Below are 16,053 nucleotides of genomic sequence, written 5' to 3' on the forward strand. Positions count from 1 at the left end.
TTAACGTAAAAAAAGAGGGGGGATACAGCACTTTTGCGCTGTAGTGGGTATTACAATCGTATGTAAATATGTAACTCTTCAATCATGACAAGCTCCTTTAACAGATCTTACGAAGAAGAGCGTAGATTTATTATGGTCTAAAAAGCATCAACAGGCGTTCGATATCTTCAAAAGCGGAATAATGCAGCTCACCTAACTTAAAAAAAAAATCCCTGATTTAAATAAGGAATTTTTTTTTTTTATTGCAACCGACGCCTCAGACCAAGGGGTAAGAGGGATACTACTTCAGCAATATGATAAAACAGTTCTTTCCTATAGCTTTTTATTCACGTAAACTAAAGCCCTCTGAAAGTAAAAATATGCAGTAATAGCAAGGAAGGGCTAGGTATCTTTAACTCACTAGTACATTTTAAGTTCATAATCTATGGCTATCCTGATAAAGTCCTTACTGAACATGAGTCCTTTACCGAGTTCTTCAAAGGCTTTAATCACAGTCAAAAGGAACTCGGTGACAAATGATCATTCAGGTTATTGGAGCCAAGATAAGATATCTACCTGGGAAAGCAAATCATCATAGCTGACGCATTATCCCGCAATCCCGCACCATACAGCAAAGAACCATTAATTGGACTAAAAGATATAGAAACATCCGTGCCTATTGTTAAAACCGTATCTAAACAAGAAAATTCCTTAACCCAAGAGATCGCGAGCATTGAATATCTGGGTCGGAGCGCAGAACTGTTACAAACTGAACAAAGCAAGTGTCAACAGCGATAAGCAAACAATAAACACCAAACAATAAACACCAACAATAAACACTTCGAAACGGAAACAGGAGGGTCAGCGGTCTAAGCAAACCATAAACACTTCGAGCAGAAACCCTAAAGCAAAAGTATATTTCAAAGTATGTGTATCAGAATAATGTAATCAAATGTAATATTATATGTAGGTCTGTGACGAGGTAAACCCGAAGAACACAGCAGATGACTAACGACCAGGTATTAGTAATAATCTCTTTCATACCAATCGTCATAAACTGGTTGCATTCCGTCATCCAGGGTTCCCTACTATGTCACAGAAAGCCAAATCACTATTTTCTGGCCTACAATGCTTACAGATAAAAGCACATAACTGATTGTAACACGTGTCATGAAAACAAGGGACACACTAAGACACCTGTCAGTTAAGGGCCTATCCTGTGCCAAATCAATCCTTGAAAAAGAATATACGTAGAATTATTAACAGAATTACGAGTTTGACACTGGGAATCTATATATAAATGATCATAAATAACAGAATCGAAATATATTTTTTGCGTGTACGCACTAGGAATCTATATATATATGATCATAAATAACAGAATCGAAATATATTTTGTGCGTGTACGCAATAGGAATCTATTATATAAATGATCATACATGACAGAATCTAAATATATCTTTGCGTGTACCCAATAGGAATCTATTTAAGTGCACATATATTAATCATAATTATATGAATCCATATGCATTGTATAAACAAATCAGGTAGCCTATAATCAATCTGTTACCTTTTATCTTACCAATATCTGCAGTTAGTATATGATTAATGAATCAGATCATATAAACATTTAGCATAAAATCAACGAATCAATCAGCATAAACATTAATAATTTTATCAATTCATATATGAAATTTTTTATCAGTTCAAAATATGATTTTTATCATGTTAATCTTCATTCTATGCAATTATCAGAGTACATTAGTATTTTCTGTAGCATAAGTATCTTAAAGAAATGAAGTGAAAAACTGTATCATTATATGTCACGTGATCACTATTATTTACCAATATCATTGTTTTTTATATTTATTACTTGAATCAATTCATGTACACAATGAATTTTTACTTTATATATATATATATATTCACATAGTGTCTGTATCACACTCCTATAAGTCAAATGCAAGTCAAGTTGAGTAATATTCAGTAGCTGGTTTTTGGTAGCTGACCGAGCTAATGTAAGTGTTTACATAATAAAAATATGGAATGTTAGTCCATATATATAAAAAAGTCTAAAACTAAAGAGGTCAACCAGATTGCTTGCAGGAATGTGATCAGACTAGAGACGCTAAAGATGGACGTATACAATAATATGTAGGCTAAGATAACATGCCGTCACCTGTAGTCATTCAATTGTTTGTATAAACATTAGTCCAAGCTCCCTGCTTGAGACAACTACCCCGACCTATTATTCAACGGCCTACGTGATCTTGTAGCGTGTCTCATTCGATTGTGTGTTTCGTATGAAACTATGTCACTGTATGTGTTTCATATGTTCGAACTACTGTCTGTTCCTTCATAACTTGTAACAGAGATGGTAGACAGGCAGAACAGAGTGAGCTATCGTCTTTAGAAGACCTGTACTCTTTACCTAAGCTTTTATCATGTAGAGGAATAGGATTAGCCATCATCATTGGCAGAAGCGATCAAGCTATCGTTATTAGAGACTTGTACAATCATACCTGATCTTCACCATGTAAAACTTCAGAAGAATATATAATTTTTTATACTTAGTGTTTTCTACAAGAACCTCACCGAACCATGAGTTTTAACACATCGTCGTAAAGATAATACCGACTTCGTAAGTGATCTACAAAACCCCGACACTCCATTGAAGATGGAAGTGCAATACCAACCGACTTAGCGTATAGATTATCGCTAGTCTAACATTACCTCATAGGGCGCCTTATCATACAAGGCACAAGCCCAATCCTAATATATATATATATATATATATATATATATATATATATATATATATATAATATATATATATAATATATATCTGTGGATAAAAAGCTTGACTTGAGCTGGACGGCGGCAAGTGCAAAGGTATAGCTCATTTCCCACAGACTGTCGTCAAATGCAAAAAAAAAAAAAGATAAATAAATGGCCACGTATTGCATTCTATTGCATACAGTTGCAAATATTCATACGGCATGGAGAATTCATTTTACCGAAAGTATCTACATAAACACTGAAATCCCACAACTACCAATGCTGCGCAATGTCACTGACAATTAGTTAACCCTGTATAGAATCGAAATCCAAGATTAGAGTAGAAAATTTAGGCCTAAGGTCAAGCGCTGGGACCCATGGGGTCATTCACCGTTGGAAGGGTAATTGAAATTACAAATGTTCGAAAGGTATATCAAGAAGAAAAACTTTCAGTTACATTACGAGTAAATTGTTAGAAGAGAATGGAATGTCAGATGGAAGACAAAATATGAACGGAGGTACAGTAAAAAGAAAAAGGAATGAAAGAGGTTGCAGCTAGGGGCCGAAAAGATACTGCAAAGACCCTCAAGTAACACCTACAGAGCGTCAGGTAAGGTGCACTGACGTCAATACTTCCATATGGAGAAGGCCAGTTTTCTATACGATAAACTTGGGGTTTAAAAGCCACAGAGTTTATAGGAACAAGGGCGCGTACGAGACACGAGAGGTCCGGAGGACAGGAATGGAATAAATAAAGGCTGACTCTAGTCGTCTATTGCTAACTGCAAATGGCTTTCATTCCAACTGTCAGCTGTGAATGGTACTGTTAGTATTGCTTATATCTGGAATGCACTCTCCTAAGGGAATCACTCATAATGGGCTTTTAGTATTACTCGCTAGTTCCTCATTGGACGAGTGGTTTACGTGCTCTCCTACCGATTCGGTAGTCCCGAGTTTGATTCCCCGCTCTGCCAACGTAGAATCAGAGGAATTTGTTTCTGGTGATTAGAAATTCATTTCTCGATATAATGTGGTTCGAATCCCACAATGAGCTGTAGGTTCCGTTGCTAGGAAACCAATTGGTTCCCAGCCACGTAAAAATATCTAATCCTTCGGGTCAGCCCTAGGAGAGCTGTTAATCAGCTCAGTGGTCTGGTTAAGCTAAGATATACCTATCAAAACGAATTTTCAAGCAAACAAGTGAACTTATAAAAATGCCAATTCGTATTCTCAACAGAAAAAAATTATGTAATATAAAAGTAAAACACACATTACTATACTCTGTTTTTTTTCATCTGTCCATCCGCCTGTGTGGTTTTTGTATGGTAACACTGCGTCCCGGGCTTTAAATAGTTACGCTACGTGTAAGTTTTAGGTAAATAAAAGGATATCTGGGTGTACATTTGCAACTGAAAAGTGTTTTAATAATTTACTGTATTCGAATTACTCCATTAATATTCGGAATAGGTTATTGTTATTGTTGAATGTAAGCTCCCTTTTCGGGGTGGCGAATGGAACAGCCAGACGCAGTGGCAGGAAAATTGCTTCTCTCGCTGTTCACTACGGCAAGATGTCAACGTATTACTTCATTATACGTAAGTATATCAGTATGTACTGTTAATTTTTATAAAGTGCGTTTTAGCCAGATACAATATGACGTAACTTGGTTTAGCATCTGTTTGATGGAATTTGCGTCTGGCTGTTCCATTCGCCACCCCTAAAAGGCAGCTTACATTCGACAATAATAACAATATCCTATTTCGAATATTAACGGTGTAATTCGCATACAGTAAATTATTAAAACACTTTTCAGTTGCAAATGTACAACCAGATATCCTTTATTTACCTAAAACTTACACAGCGTAACTATTTCAAGCCCGGGACGCAGTGTTACCATACAAAAACACCCCTGGCGGATGGACAGATGAAAAAAAACAGAGTATTGAATTACAGCCATACATGACCGAGAGGAGCCGGGGGGGAGGGGGGGGTTAATTTTTCTACGTGAAGTTAAACAGATTGCAGGAGCGTACATTGCAGACTCATCCCTCACATCCAAATGCGAGTAGGCGTACCATCCTAACATGAAGACCATTCTAACTTAAAAAAAAAAATTTTACCATCTGAAAAAAACCAACTGGACATGTTATCTTCAGTCATTCAATCCTCCAATCTGTACAGGAAACCCCAAAATAAAAAAAAAAACTAAAAGCAGTCACAAAAAAAACAACAAACAAAAAAACTAGGACAAACAAATATAAAAGATAAACTTCGCACCGAATTGCTTCTCATATAGAAATTCAGTTTTCTCAAATCAACTGAGCAAGAATCCACAATTGCCTTTGTCCCTACGTTAAATTACACTACGGTTGCCAAGCTCACGTTACAAGCGTACGACGGGATCATTTTGACCAGTTCTCTAAGCAAAATCAACTGACCCCTATTGACCTAAGTAGTGAATTTATTTATTTATTTATATATCGATTTTGGCATTATGCCAAGCACTGGCGCAACTAAGACCATTCAGCGCTGAAACGGAAACTGACAGTAAAAGGTTTGAAAGATGTAACAGGAGGAAAACCTCGCAGTTGTTCTATGAAACAACTGTTAGGAGAGGGTGGACGGAAAGATGGAATAAAAGGAATTTGAACGGAGGTACAGTCAAAGCAATGAAAGTGGTTGCAGCTAAGGTCCGAGGGGACGCTGCAAAGAACCTTTAAGTAATGCCTACATTGCACCGAATGAGGTGCACTGACGGCATAAGTAACGAATTTAGTCTTTAATAGTTTATGTTGGATTCCCGTCATTGTGGAAACAGAAAAGGGGATGGCAAGGTCATCCCAAACAGTTAGCGGAGAGGCCGAAAATGAAGACCCTCTGGAGTCACCTTTCTGAGAGGGTGAGAGTTTATTGTTGAATAATAATAATAATAATAATAATAATAATAATAATAATATTATTATTATATAATTATTATTATTATTATTATTATTATTATTATTATTATTATTATTATTATTATTATTATTAACAATAATAATATTGTAACTGGTACTGTCACCAACACAGTTTTTAAATTTAATCTTTTAGTTTTCGCGTGCAAGGAAAGGGGAAAAAGTGGCAGTCGACAAAAAAAAAAAAAAAAACACTTAGCAATATGGCGTGTGCCCTTAGGGAAAATCTCTCTCTCTCTCTCTCTCTCTCTCTCTCTCTCTCTCTCTCTCTCTCTCTCTCTCAATCTCAATATATGGGAAAGACAAAAAACAAGGAAAAATATATGAGAAATATAGTAACTCAGAATGTGAACTAATAGCGGTAGAATTTGAATCTGAAAAATTAATGAACATAGTAAATATATAGACCCCCTTAATACTAAAGAGTTTGACATAATAATAGAAAAATTGGATGATATATGTAGAAATCACAGGGACTGGGCTATTCTCCTATCTGGAGACTTTAACTTTCCTTTCGTAGACTGGAAAGAAAGAATAGGAGATTGTGGTTGTATTTATACATATAAAAAAGAGAGTAATAGTAGTGCAGAAGATAAGAGGCAATTCGAAAAGCTATTAGATATGCTACTAGAATACAACATTCAACAAATAAATCACCTGCCAACAAGAAAGGAAATACTTTAGACCTAGTCTTTGTGAACGAGGTGAATTATGTTAAAGAAATAATAGTTTATAATGCGAGTATTTCAGGCCATAAGTCTAGAATTAACAGTCCATTCCAAAGCAAGTGAAAACAGAGATAAGCAAGAAATGAAAAGTGGGAAGGATATGGAAAATACACTTCTACAGGAAAAATATAAAATGGTCAGAAATAATGAAGAATCAACAAAGATTGGGATAACATTTTCGTAAGTGATGACATAAGGGTAAATACGGATATATTATATAAGATATTTAGAGAAAAATAGCGGAATAATATATACCGAAGAAGAAAAGTAAACATCAGTCATGCATACCAAGAGACAGAAGGATCTTGTTCCAGAAAATCAGAAAGTGGAAAAAAGGTCTTGCAAAAGAAAAAATGCATGGAAAGTTATAGAACTAAAAAGTAAGATAGAAAATGCAGAACAAAAGATTATACAATCAAAAGAAAATTAAAAACGGGACTTGGAAGAAAAAACTCTAGTAAATAGCAAGCAAAACCCCAAACTATTATACTCGTACGCGAAAAGGATGAATAAAAGAAGAATAGAAATAGGCCCTCTTAGAATTGAAGGGAGATTAACGAATGAAAAAAAGGAAATACGCAAAATATTGGCAGAACGATATAAGAGAGAATTCACCCCTAGAATTGATAATGAAGATAATGATATAGAAGTAAGGGACGAAAATAGTTAATATTTAGCTGACATAGATATTAATGAAGCTGATATTGTGCAGGCTATTAATGAAATTAAAAATGGAGCTGTTGCAGGGCCTGATGGTGTCCCTGCTATTTTGTTAAAGAAAGTAGTTCATTCTATCGCAAAGCCACTTGCAATATTATTAAGACAAAGTGTAGATACAGGCAAGATTTATGATGACACAAATTACATATGTTAACCCTACTTTCAAAAGTGATCAAGACTAGAGGCAAGTATTATAGGCCTGTGAGTCTAACATCACATATTATGAAAGTGTATGAAAGGGTAATGAAGAAAAATATTATGAAACATTTAATAAAAAATAATTTGTTTAATAATGGACAACATGGTTTCGTACCAGAAAAAAGTACACAAACCCAACTGTTAGTCCACCATGAGAACATATACAAAAATATGAAAAGCGGAAATGAAACAGATGTGGTTTATCTAGACTTTGCAAAAGCTTTTGATAAGGTAGACCATAATATTTTAGCGAAGAAAATTAGAAAACATAATATAGTGGATAAAGTAGGAAGATGGTTAAAAGAATATTTACACAACAGAAAACCGATAGTTAAACGATGAGAAATCGGATGAAGCTAAGGTAATATCCGGTGTGCCACAAGGTACGGTGTTAGCTAAATTACTGTTTGTTATTATGATTGCAGACATAGACAATAATGTTAAGGACTCGGTAGTGAGTAATTTCGCCGATGACACAAGAATAAGTAGAGAAATTACTTGTGATGAAGATAGGAACGCGCTACAAAGAGACCTTAACAAAGTATATGATTGGGCAGAGGTAAATAGGATGGTATTTAACTCTGATAAATTTGAATCAATAAATTATGGAGACAGAGAAGGAAAGCTATATGCATATAGGGGACCTAAAAATGAGACAATCACAAATAAGGAAGCAGTTAAAGACCTTGGTGTGATGATGAAAAAGAACATGTTATGCGATGATCAAATAGCAATTCTATTGGCAAAATGTAAAGCAAAAATGGGAATGTTGTTACGGCACTTCAAAACAAGAAAAGCTGAACACATGAATATGCTTTATAAAACATATGTTCGTAGTCCACTTGAATATTGCAATATGATATGGTACCCACACTATCAAAAGGATATTACGCAAATAGAGAGTGTACAAAGGTCCTTTACAGCTAGAGTAGAAGAAGTTAAGGACCTTGACTACTGGGAAGGACTACAATCCTTAAAATTATATAGTCTAGAAAGGAGAAGAGAACGCTACATGATAATTCAGGCATGTACTAGCAACTCTCTGGTAGACATTAGAGGTGCCTCACACTGAGGGACCTGGGCCAACCCGAACAAGATGTAAGGTCTGTAAGGTAAGGTCTCATACCTGTAGTCAACTGTTTGGTTAAAAAATTGGAAAATGATTAACAGAAGTTTGTAATCCTTCAATTTTTCCTCATTAAGTCTCTCTCTCTCTCTCTCTCTCTCTCTCTCTCTCTCTAAAATCTGTATTAAACAGTTTGGAAAACAAATAGAAAATGATTCACACAAGTTTATAATCCTTCAGTTTTTCCACAGAAACTCTCTCCCCCCCCATCTCTCTCTCTCTCTCTCTCTCTCTCTCTCTCTCTCACCTGTGGTAAGCTGCTTGGCAAGAAAATTGGAAAATGATCACAGAAGCTTGCAATCCTTCAATTTTTCCACAGTAAGTCTCTCTCTCTCTCTCTCTCTCTCTCTCTCTGCATATTTTCTAACGTCAATAACAAACAATCCGATGACCACCACCACAACGGCGACGCTTTCTTTACCTTTTTCCTCTCTCTCTCTCTCTCTCTCTCTCTCTCTCTCTCTCTCTCCCTGTGTCGTCTCGTAATTAGAAACAGGTCAGGTCGGATGTCTGATTGAGCACCTGAAGTGGACAAACTGTGACGAACGTCCGTAATTAAAAAGACGTAATTGACAACCTGATAACCAGTTCACCACCCTGGAAGGAGGAGGAGGAGGAGGAGGAGGAGGAGGAGGAGGAGGAGGAGGAGGAGGGGACCGCTTGCCAGCTTGAGAAATTGAGAAGCATTCTCGAGATTTTTCTACCCACTCGAGCAGATCAGGAGCAATTTTCTCACTTACGAAAGCTTACTCTACGAGAGAGAGAGAGAGAGAGAGAGAGAGAGAGAGAGAGAGAGAGAGAGAGAATTGTAAGGATTATATACATATTTCTGAGAAATATTTTCCCATTCTTTTGCAAAGTAGTCTGCTGCAGGTGTGTGTGAGAGAGAGAGAGAGAGAGAGAGAGAGAGAGAGAGAGAGAGAGAGAGACTATAAAATAATACAAACCATGATGTTGTCGAAGAAACTCTTCGAATACTGATGAGAAATCACTGCAAAATGGTCCGACAACCAAACATTCAAGAATTTTGTAAAACTGAATTAGGAAAGAAAATTGAATACAAATTGCATAAGCGCGCATTTAGACTTCTAACAATTTTGTCTCACCAAAATAAATAAACGAAGATTACCCTTATGTAATTATGCAGACGGCCGAGATTAACCATATCAATGATATAATCGCTCTTTCATATAATACACTATAACTGATTCACTCAAGGTAGATTTCTTGGATGAGCCTTATTCTCACGAGACGTTAGTTTGGCGGCAGCTGATTGGCTGGGAACTGCCAATCAGCGGCCTCCAAACAAACGTCTCGTGAAAATAGGGCTCATCCAAGAATCTACCTTAAGTGAACCAGCTATACATTCGTGCACAAAGTATACGTTATACGAGCATATATCAGAGTTCGTAATTCTGTCAATTGCAGTTTTATAAATCATAAAAGGCAAAGGACTGTTGTTCCAATAAGTTCTAAATTTATGAAGCTAGATATTTCTATAATCAAATAATTAGATCGTTTGTATGGAACCAGTAAGGTTATTCAGCAACGGGACCAGCGGCTTGACGTGACTTGCGAACCCCGTCGAGAGTGAACTTCTATCACCAGAAATACACATCTCTCACCCATCGATGGAATGCCCGAGAATCGAACTCGCGGCCACCGATGTGGCAGGCCAAGACCATACCGACCACGCCACTGAGGCGCTAATAAGATATATAGATCATAAATATTCCGGATGACATTAAAGCGTTTCGATAGGACAAAAATTAAACGAAAGTAACTCACCAGCTATGCAAAGCTTTTCTCCCAACACAATTTATCAGCTGAAGTGAAACGCAACACTTATAGTATATAATATACAATTTAGGCCCAAGGCCAAGCGCTGGGACCTATGAGGTCATCCAGAGCTGAAACGGAAATCGAGAATGAAACAATTGTTATGAGAAGGTGGAAGGTAAGATGGAAGGAACAATATGAATGGAGGAACAGTAAAAGGAATGAAAGGGGTTGCTGCTCAGGGCCGAAGAGACGCTGCAAAAGAACCTTGAGTTATGCTTACAGTGCACCAAGTGACGTGCACTGATGGCACTCCCCCCACCCCCTACCGGGACGCAACCCTTAGATACCCTGAGGTATAGGTCTTTCATGAGAGGTGGAACATACATCCTGCCCATGTGAACTCTCGAGAAAGACTGAGTTTCCAGCGCTATGATTGGCTTATCAACAGCCAATCAGGAACGTAGTAAGGGGCGGGCCTAGACATCATATGTAACGTTGATGTGAATCTACTATAGCTTAATATACCCGATGTTTCGAATTGCCGCTTAGCAGATTAGACGTCAAGTAATAAATAATCTAATGGAAAACAGAAAAATAATGAACTTTTGCTAATGCAATCAAATCATTCCCTCAAATAAAAGAAATAATAGTACCATGAGTCTTAAAATGCAGAAAGAAATCCACATTTATGTATAGATGCATATATATTTTAAAATAAATCTACAGAGAGCTTTCGGGAATCTGCTCGATTCCCCTTTGACAAGGGGGAATATAACCGATTACCAAAAGCTCTTAAAGCTCCATGTTGAGATATATTATAAAATAAAGGCAGCCATACATAACTGTGGATTTGTTCCCGCATATCATTCCCTCTTGATTTATTGAAATTTTCCAAACAATCGAATTAACATCTAGATACGGAATTGAAAATTATTCTCCCTGTTATCTGGAAGCAAAGCGCCAGCATCAAATATACATGGGGAGAGAGAGAGAGAGAGAGAGAGAGAGAGAGAGAGAGAGCTGCATCAGTTTAGTAGTCTAATGAATCCGTATCAACAACAAGTTGGCGAATGAGGAAAGAGAACGATGTCAAGGCTGCTGATGATGACGATGATAATAATAATAATGATGACGATACTACTGATGACGCTTGGGAGATGAGGTTCATTATGCATGCATGCGGATCGGCACCAGTGCCACAGAGCCACAGATTGTGGCACTCCAGCCTCAGAGCTCGGCGTCTGAACCTGACATGTTTTCACTTACCTATACAACACCACTAGACAGGCATTTACAGTCTATCTTGGAGGGGGGACGGAGAACATGGCAGAGAGACAGGCAGGAGGAGGAGGAGGAGGAGGAGGAGGAGGACGAAGGAGGGAGGGAGGCAGAGGAGGCTACAGGGGAAGAACAGGAAGAAGGTAAATGAGACGAACATGGCGAGAAGGAAGAATGAGGAGCAGAATAAATGAGAGTAACTGCTAGGGAGGAATGAGCGACGATACAGGAGAGGAAAAGAGAGTGAGAGGAGGAGATAAATGATGAAAAAGGGAGAGAGGGAGGACGTAATACAAGAGAAGAAAGGGGAGAGAGGCAAGAGGAGATAAAGGAGAAGAGAAGGGTTAGAGATAGGGCGGAATGAGAAGAGAGAGGGTGGATTAAGAAGTTAGAGGGGTGAAAAGGCAAGAGAGAGACAGGAGAAGATAAAGGAGAAGAAAAGGGTTAGAGGTAGGCGGAAATGAGAAGGGGAGAGAGGGAGGAGAAGATTAGAGGGGAAAAGGAAGAGAGGGAGGACGAGATAAAAGAGAGAAAATGGAGAGAAGGGGGATATAAAGGGGAAGAAAATGGAGATCGGGAGGAGAAGATAATGTAGAAAAAGGGAGAGGAGGAGGAGGAGGAGATATAGGAGAAGAAAAGGGATAGGGGAGGAAAAGATAAATGGAAAAAGGGAGAGAGGGAGGAGAATATAAAGGGGGAAAAGGGAGAAGAGGAGGAGGAGGAGATATAGGAGAAGAAAAGGGATACAGGGAGGAAAAGATAAAGGGGAAAAAAGGGAGAGAGGAAGGAGAAGGTAAAGAAGAAGAAATTGAGAGAGGGAGGAGAAGATAAAGGGAAGGGAGAAGGGAGGAAGAGGCAAACGAAAACAAAAGAGACAGAGGAAAGAGGAGATAAAGGACAAGAACTGGAAGGAAAGGGGGGGAAGAGAGAAGGAAGAAAATGGTGGGAGGGAGGAGCGAGGAGTAATTAGGGCAAAAAAAGGGAGGAAAGAGGAGGATAAGGGAGAGGAACTTGAAGGGAGGGAGGGAGGGGGAGGATGACGTAGCGGGATAAAGGATAACAGAGAGGAGAGGAAGATGAAGAACACGAAGAATGGAGGATGGAGGATGGATACAAGAAAACAGGGTGGGATGGAGGAACGATGGAATGAATAAAAGGGGAAATATAAAAAAACAAGAGGGACGAGTGAAAAGGGGGGAAAAGAAGAAAATGGAGGAAGGAGAAGAGAGGAAACCGGGATGAGAGGAGGATAAAGGATAAAAATAGGAGAGAAAAGGAAAATAATAGATCAGGAGGAGAAAGAGAAAAAGAGAGAGAGAGAGAGAGAGAGAGAGAGACTTCATAAAGTTGTTCTTTTCCTTACGCCCCTCCCCCCCCCCCCCCGCCCCCAGGGGTAGTGCCGGCAGTGCACCTCACGCGGTGCAATGTTGGCGTTACCTTCGGCTCCTATAGCAGCAACCCCTTACATTCCTTCTACTGTACCTCCGTTCATAGTCTCTTTCTCCCATCATACTTTCCACCCTCTCCTAACACTGTTTCATAGTGCAGCTGCGAGGCTCTCCTCCTGTTACGCCTTTTTTATTCGCAATTTCTCTCTCAGCGCTGAATGACCTCATAGGTCCCAGCGCATGACTATCCTTCTATAGGCATGATCTTCCTATCACATGACAACCAAAATGAATTCCCAGAACCGAGGTTAATGATTCCAAAGAAACTTTTGGAATGGAACAAAATTTTGGCCTAAGGCCAAGCGCTGGGACCTATGAGGTCACTCAGCGCTGAAAGGGAAATTAGAGTAAAAAGGTTTGAAAGTTGTAATAGGAGGAAAACCTCTCAAACTATGAAACAGTTGTTGGGAGAGAGTGGATAGCAAGATGGATGAAAGAGAATAAGTACGGAGGTACAATAAAAGGAATGAAAGGAGTTGCGGCTAGAGACCGAAGGGACGCTGCAAAGAACTCCAAGTAATGGCTACACCGCACCGTGTAAGGTGTACTGACGGCACTGCACTCATTACTATAGAGGATTTTGTTTTTAATGTAACAACCAATTCAGGGGGAAATCCAATTAGTTTTGTTTTCCAAACGAAAAGAATTGATTTTCTACAAGATGCTGGGCGTTAGAATCTCAAGGTTATCAGCCGACAAAATACAACACTAACCTATCTTTTTGAAACGGCGTTTTCTTAAAAGGAAATTGGTCACTGTACCAGGCTTGGAGTAATTACAGATGGTCTACGTCAATTACAATTACAATTATAATTACCTGTCCTGTTATCAAATTACAACTACAATTACAAGGATGGAAAAACGAAATATATAATTATAATTATAATTGCTCAATTTTAATCATTACAAATTTTAATTACAATAATAAATACATATATCTTTGTAGTGGTATTGCTGCAAAACAGAACGTATACGTGTTTGGTCTCCTTTTATGCAACCGATGTAAGTTGTAACTTGTCAAAGTTTTAGGACAAATACAAAAGAACCACATTTCTTAAAAGTTTAGATCTCCTCCAGAAATTAACGTTAACATTTCAACGTGACTAAATTATAGTTAAAAATAAAGTTACTTTATTGTGTTAAAAATTCAACTGCAATTACAATTACCATTAAACATAAATAATTACGATTACCTTAAAACGCGTAATTAATTGCATATCAATTATATTACAATTACCATTATTCCAAACCCGTTCTGTACATCAATATTGAAATTCCAAATGAAAACTACTTATGAAAAATAAATGACTGACTGGTATACACGTTACAGACACCAAGCAACATAAGTGATCGAAAATATTATCATAAATACATGTCGTTACTACAAGATGTCCCATCGCTTCCACAACAAGCAGTTTACAATATTGTCAAGATGCAATGCATATTACTTTTCCACAAAGGGTTCGTTGGTTTTATGAGGGAGATGCTGTCACTGAAGCAATTGTTTTCTATTTAAGGGAATCCATATTTGTCATTCAAATCATATGCAGATACATATGTGTTTGTGTATGTGTATGTATATGCGTGTGTACATTATTTATATATATATATATATATATATATATATATATATATATATATATATACGTATATATATATATATATATATATATATATATATATATATATATATATACGATACTATATTATATATATATATATATATAATATATATATATATAGATATATATAATATATATATATATATATATATATATATATATATATATATATATATAATATATATATATATATATAGAGAGAGAGAGAGAGAGAGAGAGAGAGAGAGAGAGAGAGAGAGAGAGAGAGAGAGAGAGAGCATAAGCTTCAATTCTACATATCAATTCCACAAAAAGAAATTCATGTTCCAAAATCAAGCACTGACAAATATGTGGGCAATATTTTTTATCATTATAACGACAAACAACGTAGCGCCAGCCGGCCTCAATCCAGCCCCCCCCCCCCCGCCCCCCCCCTTCCCGCCCCTAGCCCTTCTGGTACACAGTGGTGCTTTAGCGCCCAAAAAAATGCCTAAAATGTGATCAGCACCAAAGTTAAAGTGACATAGTGTTATTGGCACAATACACTTTTGGAAACGAGGGTGTAGGTAGGTAGGTGGGTAGGTACGAGGAGGTGGAGGAAGGAGGAGGAGGAGGAGGAAAGAGAGAGGCAGGCGGTGGAGGGCGCGCCTGCGGGCAACTCATGCATGGACAAACATTTTTCATTTCCATGTTTATTGAAACGTTATTCGTGCGAAGCGGTTGCCTCTGATAACTCTTTCCACAGGGCTGTTGAGAGCGCCGCCCGACCCGCAGAAGGTGCTATCCCGCGACGGGACGTAAGGTCGATCATCCCTCTGAACCCGAAGGGAATATGGACTCTGCTGCCGAAGTGGGCGAAACGCCGATTCCGTTCGCAGGGCGTCAATAATGGAAGAAACTTGAGGAAAATTGTAGTTTTCTTCGACTTGCTATGAGATATGCATCATTCATATATCAGAGTACGGGCTGCACAGCCGGTATACCCCCCCCCCCCTTCTATCAGCCTTTAACCTAACCCCCTCCCATCCCCTTTCCTCTATCTGTCTGGTTTCCTCTTTCTCACGCTACCAATTTCTCTCTCTCTCTCACTCTCTCTCTCCTCATCTCTTTCTCTCTCAACTCTGATGAATTCGCCGTTGTTGGGCAAACCATATATATTGGTCTGAACTTTTATACACGCGAGACTATTTTCTTTTTTTTATTTGCACACATATTAAGGCACAAATATCGTTTAATATCGGATTTGCTCTACCTTGGGAATAAGTTACGTCCAAAGGGAATTATAAATTATAACATAAGTGATTCTGTCCCGGCCGGAATTCGAACATGGGCGTTTGGTTTAGAAACAATAAGCAATCAACTGACAAAAATTCAAATTATATATATGTATATAAATATAATATATATATATGTATGTAGTTTTTGTATATAAAGTTCTGTCAACTTCTATTATATTCAGTG

This window comes from Macrobrachium nipponense, chromosome 8, assembly GCF_015104395.2.
Source record: "Macrobrachium nipponense isolate FS-2020 chromosome 8, ASM1510439v2, whole genome shotgun sequence".
NCBI lineage: Eukaryota > Metazoa > Arthropoda > Malacostraca > Decapoda > Palaemonidae > Macrobrachium > Macrobrachium nipponense.